Source organism: Trichomycterus rosablanca, chromosome 14 (genome assembly GCF_030014385.1).
Source record: "Trichomycterus rosablanca isolate fTriRos1 chromosome 14, fTriRos1.hap1, whole genome shotgun sequence".
In the NCBI taxonomy this organism is placed as follows: Eukaryota; Metazoa; Chordata; class Actinopteri; order Siluriformes; family Trichomycteridae; genus Trichomycterus; species Trichomycterus rosablanca.
The window spans coordinates 28797255-28817538 of record NC_086001.1 but is presented as its reverse complement, the minus strand read 5'-3'; the positions used below and the strand labels follow the sequence as shown (position 1 = coordinate 28817538).

Below are 20284 nucleotides of genomic sequence, written 5' to 3'. Positions count from 1 at the left end.
GAACCGATTCATTTGAACTGATCCAGCGAAATGAATCGGTTGATCGGATCTCATTCAGGTTAAGTGGCTTTATTGTCATTTCAGCTCAATACAAGTACATTTAGAAACGAAATAACGTTCCTCCAGGACCGGGACCAGGACCAGGGTGCAGCACAGAACAATAGAATAAACACAGTGCAGTTAAACAACAGTGTAATAATTACAGTAACTTGCTATAAATACAAGAAGCATTTCCTAAGCTGTAAAAGTGAGGGGGAGTAAAAGAGAAATGTAGTGTGGGTCAGTACACGGTACTGAGGAAATGTAGAGCCAGAACTAAAGCATGTAGAACATATTGTGCTATAGAAGTAACAATGTAGGCTTATATAGCAGCAGTCATATTAGAGATCTTTTCTGTCTGATGCTGCCCGGCGCCACAATAGTTTTAACATTTTCACCCTGATTACATCCTCACAGCTTAAACAACAGGCAGGTAAAACAGTCTGAAAGACTTTTCCTGAATTTCCCATTAATGAGGAATAAAATACATCCATCTATCCATCTGTCTATTAGATCTTTAATAATGCAGTCAGCAGAAGAGGGAGACGTCACCCCTGTGGATCTACAACATGAAGGATTCCAGAAGAAAATAATACAAAAGGAGGAGGAGGAGGATGATAATGATTTCTTCTGTAAGTAAATATGTACAGTGTAGTACAGTACAGTGTGGTACAGTACAGTATGGTACAGTACAGTACAGTACAATATGGTACAGTTCAGTGTGGTGCAGTACAATATGGTACAGTACAGTATGGTACAGTACAGTAAGGTACAGTACAGTGTGGTACAGTAGAGTATGGTACAGTAGAGTATGGTACAGTACAGTATGGTACAGTACAGTATGGTACAGTACAGTATGGTACAGTACAGTGAGGTACAGTATGGTACAGTACAGTGTGGTACAGTAGAGTATGGTACAGTAGAGTATGGTACAGTACAGTATGGTACAGTACAGTATGGTACAGTAGAGTATGGTACAGTACAGTATGGTACAGTACAGTGAGGTACAGTACAGTATGGTACAGTACAGTGTGGTACAGTACAGTATGGTACAGTAGAGTATGGTACAGTACAGTGTGGTACAGTACAGTGAGGTACAGTACAGTGTGGTACAGTACAGTGAGGTACAGTATGGTACAGTACAGTGTGGTACAGTACGGTACAGTACAGTGTGGTACAGTACAGTATGGTACAGTATAGAGATGGGGCGATCGATCGGCTTTAAATCGATATCGGCCGATTTTCAATCAAAATATGCTATCGACGATCGGACGATATTTCCCAAACGTAGCCGATCCGATCACGTGATATATAAAGACCGTGTTAAGCTTAACAGCTCAGTGGATTGATCCAGACTTTGAACTACAAAGCACGAACCATCACATCACCATTCATCAACCATCGTACAGAAACCACAGTGAAAGCTCTTCATGACCTAAAATAACATCATTAACGTTGTGCATCATACATACGATGTAATTTTGCTGATTGAAATATTTACTTTAAAAAGATAATTCAACCCGGTCACATCTGAGTCGATTCTATCAGCACATTATTCAAACTCGTGTTCACTTTGGTAAATTGTAAGCGGTTCTTGCTTGTAATGTAGATGAGAGCAGAAAACGTTACAGAGCCAATCAGAGGCAAAAGTTTATTCATTACCAAATTTGTTAGTTCAGGATCATCTGCTGAACTTTTAGGATAATCAGAACTTTTAGCTCCACAGACGGAACAAGTCTGACTCGGTGACCGCTCTGTGGTAATAGCGGTTTAATTAAGCTTTTTAATTAAGCTTTTTAATGTAAGAAAGTCACACAAAATGTTCTGTAGTAGCTGGTGTTTATTCAAAACCGCAGCATTTATTAATAACAGTAAAAACGGAGAGAGAAACTTACGCGTCACATATGATTCGACTCCTGAATCAGAATCACTTAAAGCGACACTGTGAACAAAGCATTTTTTTTTTTAAGAAACACACACACACGTTGTTGCTTTCGGTTTATCTTCACTGTGAGGCTCTTTTTAAGTTTTTTTCAGACTAAACTGGATAACATTAAACCTGCGTGTGTGTGGTCAGTTAGACTAATGAAATGTCTCCTGTGGGTGAAAAAAATAATTGTTTGATTACTTTGTTTATTATTTACTGCTGATTTTGCGCTAAAAATTGCATGTTGCACCCCCCCCCCCCCAACTCCCCCCACCCCCCCACCCCCCAATATCGGAATCGACTATCGGCCGATTGCCCTGAAAGGAGATCGGAGATCGAAATCGATGCCAAAAAACCTGATCGGTCCATCTCTAGTACAGTACAGTGTGGTACAATGCAGTGTGGTACAGTACAGTGAGGTACAGTACAGTATGGTACAGTACAGTGTGGTACAGTACAGTATGGTACAGTAGAGTATGGTACAGTACAGTGTGGTACAGTACAGTGTGGTACAGTACAGTGTGGTACAGTGAGGTACAGTACAGTGAGGTACAGTACAGTGTGGTACAGTACAGTATGGTACAGTACAGTGTGGTACAGTACAGTATGGTACAGTACAGTATGGTACAGTACAGTGTGGTACAGTACATTGTGGTACAGTGCAGTGTGGTACAGTACAGTATGGTACAGTACAGTGTTGTTAGTATTGGAGTCACTAATCAGTAGAAATAATAAGTGGATAGTGGGATTAGAACCTGTACTGTACTGTACTGTCCTGTGCTGCTACATCAAACCCACAACCTTCAGTTTCCTCCAGTTGTTGAGATTCTTCTTCTCATATTGATGAATTTCAGGTGAAGTCACTTTAATCCCTGCAGAACTTGTGGCTTCTGTGGAACTGCTCTTCTCAGAGGACCAACAGTGTGGAGGTTTCCAGATGAAGCCTGTAAAGAAAGAAGAACCTGAAGATAAAGATGAACTCAGTAAGATATTTTTATCTTGAAAAAAATACCATTTTTATTTAATAAAGAATCATTTGTATCTACATTTCTAGGCGTGGTGCTAGATGATGAGCTGTCTCTGGTCCCATGCGTGATCACTGAAAGAAAGACGTCTGAAAGCCATAATAAAAGTGTTAACAGAAGTAAAGTGGGGAGGAAATAGATTTATACTGCTGCATCTGTACAGATCCCTGATCTGATCTCATTTATTATTGTAGCATCATCGTCTAGAACAGAAAATCTTATGTAGGAACATCAGATACAGTGCACCACCAAGGACTCTCCCTAGGTGCCTTCAGAACATCCCAAATCCCAAGTTTGTATGTGGAAGCAATCGAACCACCACGGAGCATGAGACTGGTTTATAGTACATTACTAAGCTTAGAGCTAACAAGCAAAACCAGCTCACTTTCCACAGCCAATCAATCTTCTCCATCTTGCTCTGTCCTGAACATCCTCATCTGCACAAACCCAAACCATGTCCCTGTAATAAATTCACTCCCAGTGAGAATCACAGCATCTTCCTCTCTGGCATTTCCAGCTCCCTCCTCTGTCTTTTAGTCAGTGTCTCCATCTCTCCAGGCTCAACTCAACCTGCTCACTTCTCCTGCTACAGATCACAGTGTCATCAGCAAACATCATATTCCTGTCTGAGCTCGTCTGTCAGCCTCAAATTCCTCAAACCCCGGTTCCTCTCTCAGCACTTTATCATGTGCTTCCTCTAGAGAAACCCACAGTGCAGCAGCTCCTTCTGGCCTTCCCTAAGCTTTACTATCAACATTCTCAAAATGCAAACATCAAATCTGCTCACAAACTCTGACTTGTTTTCTAAGTTCAGCTTCCACTAGATCTTCATACTGTGGCCCATCAACTTGATGTCCCTGTAGTTGCAGCAGCTCTGCAGATCACCATTATTTAAAATATTTGAACCATTACACTTCTTCTCCACTCCTCAGGCATCCTGTCACTTATGCCGCCTGTGCCAACTGCCTTTTTACTCTTCATTTTTTATAGCTGCCACCACGTCCTCCTTGCTAACCCAAGGCACTTCCTGTTTTAATATTTCTCATCCAACTTCCTTCCACCTCTCATCATTTGTCAGTACGTCCCCTTCTGCATCCTTTGTTATTCTAACCTGCTGTATATCCTTCCTAACTCTGTTCCTCTTGTCTTCCCTAGTGTCCAACTTCTCATGTAGCTCAGCATACACCATTTTCTTTACCTTCACTACATCTTCTTGTACTCCTGCCTCTTTGTCTCTCTGCCTCTTCCTTCTTAAACTTTCCTGCATTTCACCTCCAAATCTCTTTTTCTTCCTTTCTTTGTTCAGATTTTACACAAAGTACCTTCCCAGCTTCACCACTTTGTGGTCATTGCCCAGTCGTCTAGCTCCACTTCACCACCATTCAGTCCCTGAATTTATCACCAGTCTTCTTCCTTTACCTTCCCCTATCTGATCCTTGGTTTACTCTCCTCTTCCTCTTCACCTTCAAAACCATCCTGCAGACCAGCATCTGCTGCTGTCTAACCACACTTTGATGTATATTTGATGTTGCTTCTTCTGTGTATGATATGATCAACCTGTGTGCACCTTTCCCAACGAACCAGGACCAGGATACTGTTGAGAGATAAGTCAGTTCTGTCAGTGGTTCCGTATGTCATTCTAGATGTGAGGCATAAAGGACAACACGTGTTCCTCTATCCCTCTTCTGAGCCATTATAGATTCCAGACCAATATTACTGGTGTCAGCTTATATTATGAAAAGGATTTTAAATGTGAGCAGGAAATGATCAATGCAGGATGAATCATGTTACAGGACTTTAGCATCAGATCTCAGTTTATCAATTACTAACAGTATTGATTATTTGTAATGTTATAACTGTATTTGATTATTTATAATGTTATAAATGTATTTGATTATTTATAATGTTATAAATGTATTTTATTATTTATAATGTTATAAATGTATTTAATTATTTATAATGTTATAAATGTATTTGATTATTTTCTGCTTCAGAACTGAACAAGGATTTCTGCTGCTCCTCGTGTCCACGTTCCTCTACAACCCAAAATCAGCTCCACAATCACATCAAGATCTGCAACCATGATAAATATGAGACTCTGGTGAAGATTAAGACTGAACATGAGAATCTGACGCCCACCAGAAGCTCCAGTAATCAGCAAACGTCCTCTGGTACTGTCAGCATTAACACCTCTCTCAGTCCCACACAGGAAGAAGGAAACGTCTGCTCACAGTGTGGGAAGAGCTTCAGGTGCCTGAGTAATCTCAAAATACACCAGCGCATTCACACTGGAGAGAAACCATATCAGTGCTCACAGTGTGGGAAGAGTTTTATTACACAGGGTAATCTCAAAATACACTAGCGCATTCACACTGGAGAGAAACCTTAGTCCTGCTTACAGTGTGGGAGGAGTTTTAATCAACAGAGTGCTCTTAAAAGACACCAGCGCATTCACACTGGAGAGAAACCGTATCAGTTCTCACAGTGTGGAAAAAGTTTTAATAAACAGAGTCATCTCAAAACACACCAGCACATTCACACTGGGGAGAAACCGTATCAGTGCTCACAGTGTGGGAAGAGTTTTAATACAAAGAGTCATCTCAAAAAACACCAGTGCATTCACACTGGAGAGAAACCGTATCAGTGCTCACAGTGTGGAAAGAGTTTTAATATACAGTCATCTCAAAATACACCAGCGCATTCACACTGGAGAGAAACCATATCAGTGCTTACAGTGTGGAAAGAGTTTTAATACACAGAGTTATTTCAAAATACACCAGCGCATTCACACTGGAGAGAAACCATATCAGTGCTCACAGTGTGGAAAGAGTTTTATTACACAGAGTGATCTCAAAATACACCAGCGCATTCACACTGGGGAGAAACCATATCAGTGCTCACAGTGTGGAAAGAGTTTTAATGGACAGAGTTATCTGAAAAAACACCAGCGCATTCACACTGGGGAGAAACCGTATCAGTGCTCACAGTGTGGAAAGAGTTTTAATACAACGAGTGAACTGAAAAAACACATGCGCATTCACACTGGAGAGAAACCGTATCAGTGTTCACAGTGTGGAAAGAATTTTAATATACAGAGTCATCTCAAAAAACACCAGCGCATTCACACTGGAGAGAAACCGTATCAGTGCTCACAGTGTGGAAAGAGTTTTAAACAACCGAGTCATCTCAAAAAACACCAGCGCATTCACACTGGAGAGAAACCGTATCAGTGCTCACAGTGTGGAAAGAGTTTTAAACAACAGAGTCATTTAAAAAACACCAGCGCATTCACACTGGAGAGAATCCGTATCAGTGCTCACAGTGTGTAAAGAGTTTTAATCAACAGAGTCATCTCAAAAAACATCAGCGCATTCACACTGGAGAGAAACTGTAGCAGTGCTCACAGTGTGGAAAGAGTTTTAAACAAGTCATCTCAAAACACACCAGCGCATTTACATTTCACAGAAATGATGCTCACAGTGTTGAAGCTGCTTTGCTCATTTATCAGCACAAAAGTGTGACTCATCAGATTGTACCAAACAAGCTAAAATATAAAATATAGTGAGTGTGGAATGAATTATACTGTGTAATTAATAAAACAATAAGCCACTCGAGACTGTGCGTTACTTCGATTTTATCATGGGGATGACGTTTTTGGCATGACGCGAAGCGGGGTGCCTAAAACTTCTTTCCCCGTGATAAAATCATAGCAGTAACGCACGGCGTTCAACATAAAATATAATAAATACCACAATGTTTAATCATAAATGTATTTATTGTGTATAAACTTACAATAAAGCATTCTTCCGCGACGCCAGGTAGTTCTTTAAAAGTGTTGCTAGGCAACATGAGGGCGAACATAACATTCACTTTTTCTTTTAAGTGGCGTATTAATATGGAATGATGTGAGGTGGTCCTAGGTGTGCGTTTATCAGGGATTTTACAACGGCTTCGAACGCAGCTCAGCCAATCAGATTTTAGGACCGGAACTATCCGTTTTATAATAGCTAATAATCAATTACAGGCATTACTGACAGTTTTAGGGAAATTACCAGGAACTCCAGATTTGAATCATTGTTTTTGTGGATGTATACAGGTCATAAATGGCCTGCAAATCATTGCTGTCCTTATTTATTAACATGTTCTGAACTTGAGTTTATAGGACATAGTAATATTTGCAGACAGTCTTAGTTGCAAAATTTCTAATTTGGTTTGTATGATATTAAAGATTATGGTCAGATTTGGCTCGGTGGGTAGCACTGTCGCCTTACAAGCATGATGGTCTTCCGTGTAGAGTTTGCAAGTTCTCCTTGTGTCTCTGGGAGCTCCGGTTTCTTCCCACAGTCCAGAAACATGCAAGTGAGGAAAACTGGAGATAGAAAATTGTCCATAACTGATATTAGAAGGTTTGAACTGAATCTTTTGTTAAAATCCTAATAAATAGATCAATTGTACCTGATACAATCATCAATTTAGGATATACACAAATATACTGTATATATACAAAGACTTAAACAGTCTATAATTTTTATGGAATGTTTATTTTAACAGAGAGAGACAGAATATCAACAAAAAAGTCCAGAAAAAAAACATTAAATAAACGTGACTTAGTACTTGGTGGAGAAACACTTGTTGGCAAGCACAGAGGTCAGACGTTTCTTGTAGTTGGTCACCACGTTTGTGCACATCTCAGGGGGGATTTTGGCCCACTCCTCTTTACAGAATCTCTCTAAATCCTGAAGGTTTCGAGGCTGTCGCTTGGAAACTGGAAGTTTGAGCTCCCTCCACAGATTTTCTAGGGGATTAAGGTCTGGAGACTGGCTAGGCCACTCTAGGATCTTAATGTGATTCTTCTTAAGCCAGTCCTTTGTTGCCTTGGTCGTATGTTTTGGGTCATTGTCATGCTGGAAGACCCATCCACGACCTATCTTCAGTGTTCTGGCTGAGGCCAGGAGGTTCTCATTCAAGATTCTACGGTACATGGCCCCGTTCATCAGCCCCTCAATGCGATGAAGTCTTCCTGTACCCTTAGCAGAGAAACAGCCCCAAAGCAGAATGTTTCCACCTCCATGTTTGACAGTGGGGATGGTGTTCTTGGTGTCATATCCAGCATTTCTCTGCCTCCAAACACGATGAGTGGAGTTGATGCCAAAGAGCTCAATTTTGGTCTCATCTGACCATATCACATTCTCCCAAGCTTTCTCTGAATCATTCAGGTGTTCATTGGCAAACTTCAGACGGGCCTGTACATGAGCCTTCTTGAGCAAAGGGACTTTGCGGGCACTGCAGGATCTCAATCCATTACGGCGAAGTGTGTTACTAATTGTTTTCTTGGTGACTGTGCTCCCACCTCCCTTGAGATCATTGACAAGCTTTGTCAATGTTTTGTACACGAGCGCATAACACCGTTTTCCTTTAGAATTACAGCCGCTTTTGTCCGAACGAAGCGCGTTTGTGTTGTTTGGTTGGTGGTTTTTGTATTCCAGCTTATCATCGCCTGTTTCATCCGGAATTAAAGCCGTTCTTCTGTGACTACCAGCAGAAGCGCCGGTGAATCCAACATAAACATCATCTCCAACTCATCTTGTAAAGCTAAGTATATTTCTTTGTTATTATGGCCCCAGCAGGAGCTTTGTATCCATGTTCCGAGTGTAATATGTTCAGTTATTCCTTCTCCGTGTTTAGTGATAACTTTACATGTGATAAGTGTAGATTAGTTGTTAGTCTGACGGAGAAGATCTCAGTGTTAGAAGGGTGCATTCGGGCGTTAGAACAGACTACTACTAGTGAGTGCTTAGATTCAGCTGTAGCAGTCCCGAATGCCAGCAGTTCAGGTGTAGAACCCCAGACTCCGGCATTAGAGCCCTCACAGCGGGGCGACTGGGTGACGTCTCGGCGACATAGTCGTAGGGAAAAGCACCGACCATCTCAGTTGCACGTGTCCAACAGGTTTTCCCCACTCAGTGAGCCACCCGCTGAGAAGCCTGTTAATGTAAGTGCTCTGGTTATAGGAGATTCTCAGCTCCGACACGTGCGTATTGCAACCCCCATAGAGACACCAGCAACCATAGTCACTTGTATTCCGGGGGCCAGGGCGCCTGACATCAGAGCAAATCTAAAAGTGCTGGCTAATGCTAATCGTAGATTTTCGAAGATTGTTATCCACGTCGGCACTAATGATGTTCGCTTACGGCAGTCTGAGGTTACTAAGAGTAATGTTAAAGAGGTGTGTGAGTTAGCTAGGTCGATGTCTGAGGCAGTAGTGTGCTCTGGCCCCTTACCGATTCGACCCAGTGGCGAAACCTACAGCAGGTTGTTGTCGCTGAACCGCTGGATGTCTAAATGGTGCTCAGAAAACTGCATTGATTTTGTAGATAACTGGTCCACCTTTGAGGGAAGGCCTGGTCTTTTGAAGCGGGATGGTGTCCACCCCACGTGGGAGGGTGCTGCTCGCATTTCTTGCAGCATAGGTGACAGGCTGTACCACCGCGTTAGTGTAGCGGCAGATAGTGTTAAATGACTATCCAGAGCCAAGACCAGGCAGCAGACTAACAGGCCTAACCGACTGTCTGCGAGTCGCCATCGGACGTCACCTGGAATCCTTAGGTCACAAACCATTGAGACTGTGTCTGTTTACCGTGGCAGGTGTAAGCCAAAACAAAATCAAAAAGTATGTCATAATAACTTAATTAAAATTAATCTAAATGAGCATCATGAAAACCCTAGTAAAGTTAAACTAAAGTTAGGACTTCTAAACATCAGGTCACTTGCATGCAAAACAGTAATTGTAAATGAAATAATTACAGATAATTGTCTTAGTGCCCTGTGTTTAACTGAGACCTGGGCTAGACCTGATGAGTATCTAGGTTTAAATGAAGCATCTCCTCCGGGTTACAGTTATGAACATAAGCCACGTCTTAGCGGTCGTGGTGGAGGAATAGCCGCAATTTATGATAAAGACATAGGTCTCACTGTAAAATCATCTCCCATAACAAACTCGTTTGAAGTTCTTATCTCTGACATAACCAATAAATGTTCATCTGATAAAACTAGTATGTTTAAACTGGTTACTGTTTATCGACCCCCTGGTCCTTACTCAGAATTTCTTAACGAATTTGCCGATTTTCTTTCTAAATTAGTTTTATCAACTAAGAAAGCTTTAATTGTTGGTGACTTTAATATTCATTATGAGGATAAGTGTAATCCACTCAAAATTGCGTTTGACTCTATTTTAGAATCCTTAGGCATCACCCAAAATGTAACAGGACCCACTCACCGCTGTAAACATACCTTAGATTTAATACTTACTTATGGTATAAACATAGACAACCTGGAAATTATACCACAGAATGACTTAATCTCTGATCACTCCCTACTAATATATGAAGTGTCCCTGTCCAATAATATACAGCAACCACATCGTTTTAAATATAAGCGCACTATTACATCTGCAACTGCAGCAGCGTTCATAAACTGCCTACCAGAATTACCAAATATATCAGCATCAGAACCTAAAGAACTAGATCAGGCAACTCAAAACCTAGAGACCGTACTGCGCACAACCTTAGATAACGTAGCCCCACTCAAAACTAAACTGATTAGGGAGAAAAAACTTGCTCCATGGTACAATGACCACACATGCGCACTTAAACAAGCAGCACGGAAATTAGAACGCAAGTGGCGTCACACTACACTGGAGGTGTATAAGATTGCTTGGAAAGATGCTCTAACTGAGTATAAACATGCACTTATAAAAGCTAAATCTTTATATTATTCGTCCCTAATAGAGAAAAATAAAAACAATCCTAGATTCCTTTTTGAGACAGTGTCCAAATTAACTAAAAACGTCAATGAAACTGAATCTAATATACCGCCTGACTGTACCAGCGATGATTTTTTTAAATTCTTTAATGACAAGATAGAAAAAATACGACTTCAGAGTCAAAATGTGTCACTTGCCAATGTTAAGTATGGACTCACTCCGAGCAGCATTGGTGATAATAGTAACCAGTTAATCCAACTAAATTCCTTTAATCCAATCTCCCAAAATGAACTAACTGTGTTGATTAAATCATCGAAGTCATCATCGTGTATACTCGATCCTGTTCCAACTCGTTTACTTAAAGATTTACTCCCAGCTATTGTAGAGCCCCTGCTTACATTAATCAATGCATCCCTTAGCCTTGGGTATGTACCTAAATTGTTTAAAAGTGCTGTTATTAAACCCCTGATTAAAAAACCTAATCTTGATCCACATATTTTATCTAATTATAGGCCAATTTCAAACCTTCCTTTTGTCTCAAAGATATTAGAAAAAGTCGTTTCCAAACAGCTATGTTCTTATTTGAATGAAAATTGTATTCATGAAAAATTTCAATCAGGATTTAGACCCAACCATAGTACCGAAACCGCATTAATTAGAGTAGTTAACGAGTTGTTAATGTCTTCTGATAATGGATGTGTCTCTTTTCTTGTTCTATTAGATCTTAGTGCAGCGTTTGATACGGTCGATCATAACATTTTACTGGAGAGGCTAGAAAATACAGTAGGTGTTAAAGGACTCGCACTCTCTTGGTTTCAATCATATTTGACTGACCGCTCTCAATTCGTTTATGTAAATAATAAATGCTCAGAAACTACAAAAGTAAAGTGTGGTGTTCCACAGGGGTCGGTACTTGGACCGCTATTATTTACACTCTATATGCTTCCACTAGGTGAAATTATTCATAAACATGGCATAAACTTTCACTGCTATGCAGATGACACACAGCTGTATATATCAGCCAAACCAAATGATACTGACACAATCAGTAAGATAGAAGATTGTGTAAACGACATAAAAAACTGGATGTCGTGTAATTTTCTTTTACTTAATTCAGATAAAACTGAGGTTTTACTTGTTGGCTCTAAAGCTGCAAGAGACAAGTTGTCTAACCTGGTGCTAAACTTAAACACGTTCTCTGTTACTCCCAGCCCAGATGTAAAAAACTTAGGTGTCACAATAGATTCAGATCTCTCCTTTGATACACACATTAATAATATTACTAGAGTTGCTTTCTATCATTTGCGTAATATCTCTAAAATAAGAAATATACTATCTGCTAATGACGCCGAAAAACTGATCCATGCGTTTATAACTTCTCGGTTAGATTATTGTAATGCTCTTCTAACTGGATGCTCTGGTAGATCCTTAAACAAACTCCAGTTAGTTCAAAATGCAGCAGCTCGAGTGCTAACTAGAACTAAAAAATTTGATCATATCACTCCTGTTCTATCATCTCTACACTGGCTGCCAGTTAAATTTCGCATTGATTACAAAATACTTTTACTAACCTATAAAGCGCTACATGGTCTGGCTCCACAGTATCTGAGTGAGCTTATTAATTACTACAACCCAGCACGTCCACTTCGTTCACAAGATGCAGGGTTACTTATAGTTCCTAAAATTAAAAAGACCACAGCTGGTGGAAGAGCATTTTCTTACAAAGCTCCACAACTTTGGAATAATCTTCCTGCCTCTGTTCGGTATTCGGACACAGTCTCAATGTTTAAGTCTAGACTGAAAACATATTTATTTTCTCAGGCTTTTGATTAATATAGACAAAGGCGCAGAGCTTGGGGGTTCTTGGTCATAGAAACTTGTGGTGATCAGGGATGTTGGGTCGCTGTCGTTCTGCCTCTCTTGTCCAATCACTCCGGTTTGGGTAGGAGAGGTGGGCGCTGATGTCCTGTGAAAGCCTTCATGACCTTGTTACCTGCTCGCTCTCCCTTTTAGTTATGCTGTAATAATTAGGGCTGCCGGAGTCTAAAACTCTCTGTAAAACTGTTTTACTCAACTAGCATTGTACATTATTAACTACATTCTCTGTTGTTTTACCCCGAGGGCATTCTGATGGAAACCTGTTTACCCGCCGAGGTTAAGGATTAAAGTCAAGACTGCCGGGACAACGATGCTGCTCCTGTCAGATGTGACGGGTCTGGAGTAATTGCAACGACAAGAAATCACTACAGACTTTATTGAAGACTAGAGCGGATAACAACTCTATTATTATTTAATTGTTTATTTATCTATTTATTACCAGTTATGACTTTTAGATCATTCAATTCTGTGTTTGTATGATTTGTGTAAATCGTGTATTTATTTAAAGTATCCTCCAGGCCACCCAAGAAGGATGGGCCCTGCTGAGTCTGGTTCCTCTCAAGGTTTCTTCCTGTAATTTTCAGGGAGTTTTTCCTTGCCACAGTCGCCCTCGGCTTGCTCAACAGGGGTTTTTGTATCTGTTGGTCCTGGATTTTGTAAAGTTGCTTTGAGACAATGTATATTGTAAAAAGCGCTATATAAATAAAGTTGACCTGACTTGACTTGACAAGCTCCTCCCATGTAATTCTGGGCTGACCTCACCTTTCTCAGAATCATTCTTACCCCACGAGGTGAGATCTTGCATGGAGCTTCAGAGGGAGGGCGATTGACTGTGATCTTGTATTTCTTCCATTTTCTAATTATTGATAGCCTATATACTGTATATATATACAGGGGTTGGACAAAATAACTGAAACACCTGGTTTTAGACCACAATAATTTATTAGTATGGTGTAGGGCCTCCTTTTGCGGCCAATACAGCGTCAATTCGTCTTGGAAATGACATATACAAGTCCTGCACAGTGGTCAGAGGGATTTTAAGCCATTCTTCTTGCAGGATAGTGGCCAGGTCACTACGTGATGCTGGTGGAGGAAAACGTTTCCTGACTCGCTTCTCCAAAACACCCCAAAGTGGCTCAATAATATTTAGATCTGGTGACTGTGCAGGCCATGGGAGATGTTCAACTTCACTTTCATGTTCATCAAACCAATCTTTCACCAGTCTTGCTGTGTGTATTGGTGCATTGTCATCCTGATACACGGCACCGCCATTGGATGCACATGGTTCTCCAGAATGGTTCGGTAGTCCTTGGCAGTGACGCGCCCATCTAGCACAAGTATTGGGCCAAGGGAATGCCATGATATGGCAGCCCAAACCATCACTGATCCACCCCCATGCTTCACTCTGGGCATGCAACAGTCTGGGTGGTACGCTTCTTTGGGGCTTCTCCACACCGTAACTCTACCGGATGTGGGGAAAACAGTAAAGGTGGACTCATCAGAGAACAATACATGTTTCACATTGTCCACAGCCCAAGATTTGCGCTCCTTGCACCATTGAAACCGACGTTTGGCATTGGCACGAGTGACCAAAGGTTTGGCTATAGCAGCCAGGCCATGTATATTGACCCTGTGGAGCTCCCGACGGACAGTTCTGGTGGAAACAGGAGAGTTGAGGTGCACATTTAATTCTGCCGTGATTTGGGCAGCCGTGGTTTTATGTTTTTTGGATACAATCCGGGTTAGCACCCGAACATCCCTTTCAGACAGCTTCCTCTTGCGTCCACAGTTAATCCTGTTGGATGTGGTTTGTCCTTCTTGGTGGTATGCTGACATTACCCTGGATACCGTGGCTCTTGATACATCACAAAGACTTGCTGTCTTGGTCACAGATGCGCCAGCAAGACGTGCACCAACAATTTGTCCTCTTTTGAACTCTGGTATGTCACCCATAATGTTGTGTGCATTGCAATATTTTGAGCAAAACTGTGCTCTTACCCTGCTAATTGAACCTTCACACTCTGCTCTTACTGGTGCAATGTGCAATTAATGAAGATTGGCCACCAGACTGGTCCAATTTAGCCATGAAACCTCCCACACTAAAATGACAGGTGTTTCAGTTATTTTGTCCAACCCCTGTATATATATATATATATATATATATATATATATATATATATATATATATATATATATATATACAATAATTAGCATATATATACAGTGTATCACAAAAGTGAGTACACCCCTCACATTTCTGCAAATATTTCATTATATCTTTTCATGGGACAACACTATAGACATGAAACTTGGATATAACTTAGAGTAGTCAGTGTACAGCTTGTATAGCAGTGTAGATTTACTGTCTTCTGAAAATAACTCAACACACAGCCATTAATGTCTAAATAGCTGGCAACATAAGTGAGTACACCCCACAGTGAACATGTCCAAATTGTGCCCAAATGTGTCGTTGTCCCTCCCTGGTGTCATGTGTCAAGGTCCCAGGTGTAAATAGGGAGCAGGGCTGTTAAATTTGGTGGTACAATTCTCTCATACTGGCCACTGGATATTCAACATGGCACCTCATGGCAAAGAACTCTCTGAGGATGTGAGAAATAGAATTGTTGCTCTCCACAAAGATGGCCTGGGCTATAAGAAGATTGCTAACACCCTGAAACTGAGCTACAGCATGGTGGCCAAGGTCATACAGCGGTTTTCCAGGACAGGTTCCACTCGGAACAGGCTTCGCCAGGGTCGACCAAAGAAGTTGAGTCCACGTGTTCGGCGTCATATCCAGAGGTTGGCTTTAAAAAACAGACACATGAGTGCTGCCAGCATTGCTGCAGAGGTTGAAGACGTGGGAGGTCAGCCTGTCAGTGCTCAGACCATACGCCGCACACTGCATCAACTTGGTCTGCATGGTCGTCATCCCAGAAGGAAGCTGACGCACAAGAAAGCCCGCAAACAGTTTGCTGAAGACAAGCAGTCCAAGAACATGGATTACTGGAATGCCCTGTGGTCTGACGAGACCAAGATAAACTTGTTTGGCTCAGATGGTGTCCAGCATGTGTGGCGGTGCCCTGGTGAGAAGTACCAAGACAACTGTATCTTGCCTACAGTCAAGCATGGTGGTGGTAGCATCATGGTCTTGGGCTGCATGAGTGTTGCTGGCACTGGGGAGCTGCAGTTCATTGAGGGAAACATGAATTCCAACATGTACTGTGACATTCTGAAACAGAGCATTATCCCCTCCCTTCAAAAACTGATGGACTACACCCAATTGAGCACCTGTGGCGCATCCTCAAGTGGAAGGTGGAGGAGTTCAAGGTGTCTAACATCCACCAGCTCCGTGATGTCATCATGGAGGAGTGGAAGAGGATTCCAGTAGCAACCTGTGCAGCTCTGGTGAATTCCATGCCCAGGAGGGTTAAGGCAGTGCTGGATAATAATGGTGGTCACACAAAATATTGACACTTTGGGCACAATTTGGACATGTTCACTGTGGGGTGTACTCACTTATGTTGCCAGCCATTTAGACATTAATGGCTGTGTGTTGAGTTATTTTCAGAAGACAGTAAATCTACACTGCTATACAAGCTGTACACTGACTACTCTAACTTATATCCAAGCTTCATGTCTATAGTGTTGTCCCATGAAAAGATATAATAAAATATTTGCAGAAATGTGAGGGGTGTACTCACTTTTGTGATACACTGTATATAATAATTATTGCCTTATGATACATCAGATGTAAGACATTACTGATCAAATATACTAGGGCCCCTGTAGCTTAGAGGTGATGGCGGCAAATGTTTGATTATTTATTTATTTTTTGCATTTCTTTGCATTTTTAAAGGTGGCCGAACAGATTTTTCCCATTAAGGAGGTCCAAAAAGTGTACTTCAACAGCAAATTCAATGATGTGGACAAGCTAGGAAAACTGTGTGTAGGTGTAATTCATGTCACAATTCACGCCCCCACAACACACTCAAAGACATAGGACCCATCCAAGCACTGATGGTCTGTAACGCGTTACTTAGTAACGCGTTACTCTAATCTGACCACATTTTTCAGTAACGAGTAATCTAACGCGTTACTATTTCCAATCCAGTAATCAGATTAAAGTTACTTATCCAAGTTACTGTGCGTTACTATTTTTGTCATTTTCCTTAGTGAAAAGATATTTTTGCTTTCTTCTTGGCAGGGGCGGAGCCAGGGGGTGGCCAGTGGTTGCCATGGCCACCATAAAGTAATCTTCGGCCACCCCTCTGGCCCCCCGCACCTCAGATGAGTAGTTCTTCACCAAAACAGTGCAGTAATACACTCAACATAAATGTCAACCACCAACACCATTACAGAAGTAGTACTATTTATTATTATGTAGTATTCATGGCGCGCTACGAGTAAAAGCGCCAGCTGGCTCTGCGCATTCCAGTGTTGCCAGATTGGGCGATTATCCGCAAAATTGGGCGGATTTTGTTGGAAAACAATTTAATAGCAGGTAAATAACACTTCTATTTAAAAGAAAATCTTCCGTTTTAAGAAGCTCCAGCATTGTAGAAGGCTATTAAAAGTAAAGTCAATTTTCAATGCTGATTTAGCGTAATAGTGTTGGTCAGTCTGTATCATATTCTTGAAAGAAAATTAAAATTTGTTTTCCATGCATTCACACTGGCATGTTCTGGGATTCAATTGAGTCTCATCAGTACACACAAGTTGGCTGCCAAATAATAAAGTATTGCAAAGGAATATCTTTGAAATATTCCGCATTATATAACTAATAAAGTAACTTGTAATCTAACTTAGTTACTTTTAAAATCAAGTAATCCATAAAGTAACTAAGTTACTTTTTAAAGGAGTAATCAGTAATCATTAATCAGATTACTTTTTCAAAGTAACTAAACCATCACTGCATCCAAGCACCCAATACTGCCATAATTAAATGCATAGTGAATGATTATGAATTAGATTTTTCATTATGTATGTATAGAGTTTATATATAGATTTATACCACAATACGTTATTCAGTTATATAATTGTATATATTACTGTATAATAAAATTATATTGTAATATAATTATGCTATTGTATAACAAATACAATCTATTACTATTATTTTCTATATTACTATTATTATAGTACATTTAACATTACAATATAGAATGCCAAGTTGGTAAATGTGTTATCAGTTTACCATTGAGAAGGAATCCTTACCAGTTGTTTTTGTGCCTGTGTTTGAAATTGTACTGTTGCTTAATAAATGGCAAAGAGCCAAAGATACAGTTCTGAGTTGTGAGATCTATACATTGTATTGTATTGTATAATTTATGTCAAAGTACAGTTATTACAGTCAAAGTAAACTGTGAAGTTCAGAGTAAAACTGTTTACCAAGTTTACAGTGGAACTGTTAAACTTCACAGTAAAATAATCAATCAGGTTTACAGTTTTACTATGAAATTGTTATAGTAGATTTGTGAAATAATTTATGGTCAAACTTGAAAGTTCATAGTGGAACTGTCAACTAGATTACTATGAAGTTTCACAGTAGAACCAAGAAGTGGCCAAATTACCATCAAAAATTCATAGTAGAACTGTAAAATATTTCACAGTTTTACTATGAAATTTCACAGTACATTTTTTCCTGGGTAAAATGCAGAAAGGGTTTGTTTAGAGCATTTCTTTCCTTAGCTAACTTTGCCAGTTCGTTCAGTCTGTCGCTTTGAGTAGAGACTATCGGCCTCGTCTTAAATGACGCCCCCTCCCTATTTAGGGCACTACTTAAAATAAACACGGTAAAAACACTTACCTTAAATACAGATTTATTTGTGGATAAAGACTTCACCACCTTAATTAAACTTTAATTCAATTTAAACCATTTAGCAAAAGAAATAACTCACATCAGCATTTTATAAAGACTTTCACAAAGCATGAACAAATTGAGACGCGTCCTGAAGCAGCTGAGGTAAACACTACAGACTTCTCTATACTACCTGATTACAATTTTACCTCACTCACTTTTAATTACTTCATTTTCTTTATTCTTTCACACTATTGTAAATTCTTCCCCAACAATTCAGGGTCAGACACCTGGTACATTGTGAAATTAAGGAAATACATAATTAAAGTATACTGTAAAAATATGAACATTTATAACCAGAACATATAAAACATTCCATTCAATATTTCATTATCTCCAAATGAATACTGTGTTTTTAATTCATCCTAATCATGGATGCTTCAGCATTTGGTGACTTTTATTCACACTCATCTTATACACCGATCAGTCATAACATTCTGTCCATTTTATCAGCTCCACTTACCATATAGAAGCACTTTGTAGTTCTACAATTACTGACTGTAGTCCATCTGTTTCTCTACATGCTTTGTTAGCCCCCTTTCACCCTGTTCTTCAATGGTCAGGACCCCCACAGGACCACCACAGAGCAGCTGTTATTTAGGTGGTGGATGATTCTCAGCACTGCAGTGACACTGACATAGTGGTGGTGTGCTAGTGTGTGTTGTGCTGGTATGAGTGGATCAGACACAGCAGTGCTGATGGGGTTTTTAAATGATGTTATAAATACTGTTGTCATACTTGCTATTTAAAAAGTAAGTAAGTTTTCTTATTTCTACATACCTTTTGTGTGGTTTCCAGAAACCTCAGACAGTTACGGTAAATCAAATCATAAATCATTTTCATTCATTTAATTCTAGATCAAATCTGTTCTAACAGAGCCTGTATTTGAACTGACAATCTTCAACCGTCCCTAAAAACACACTCGCTCTCATGCTGAGTCCGAGTCGCACGTAAGTCACACACGACGAATTTGACTCGACTCTAACTCATTTCAAATGACTTGAAGACAACGACAGTCAGCAACATGTGTTACATGACAATTATATATGTACAGGGTGAGTCAAAAGTCTCAGGACACTCTTTAATTTCAGAAATGAAAGATAAAATGACATATCTGAAAACCCCAGCAGGTAATGGGTGAGGGGGCCTATCTAATAGGCTATGTCCGGAACATGGCCGTCATCTTGAAAGCTGCCATATTGGATCAAGGGTAAGTTTTTCCAATGGGAAGGTGGTCATGTAGCTGTAGCGCCCCAATCCCTCTAAGGTGAAAGCTTAGACCTATGTCAAGGAAACAGGCCGCTTCACTCCTTAGAGCAAACAATAAGAAATAAAAGAATGCCACTATCCCTTACACATCTTAGATGAATGAAAGGGATTCTTTACCCACGCCTGAACGTCCCAACCTGCAAAACAATTCTCAGAGGAACTCCCACAGACAAAAGTTCCACTCTCAGGCGTTGGTGAAAACAGGTGTGTCGATGTCCTCATGTGGCCGTGACAACAGTCCCTCGATCTCAGGCACTGGGAACCGGATACTGAAGAAAGTCTAATGGTTGTAGCCGTCTTTATGTCAATCGGGCTATACTTAAACACACTAGCTCACTGATTGAAAGGCTAGGATACTCGAGGACACATATACTGTAGAAACATACTGCACTGCTTAAAAGTTATCGACTGACAACATTTGGCAGATACAAACCAGCACTGTAACCTTGTTCTCGTCCCCCGCCCCACACACACACACTCAACCGCACGCACACCCCCGCTCTTTCTCTATTCCCCGCCTCCTCACT

General features: G+C 40.5%; 2 pseudogenes; one reads left to right on the top strand and one right to left on the bottom strand.

The window, feature by feature from the left end:
- Window positions 1-20284, bottom strand: part of LOC134326772 (zinc finger protein 850-like) — a 244743-nt pseudogene that overhangs the window by 195599 nt on the left and 28860 nt on the right.
- LOC134327041 (zinc finger protein 239-like) lies at window positions 31-6417 on the top strand (annotated as a pseudogene).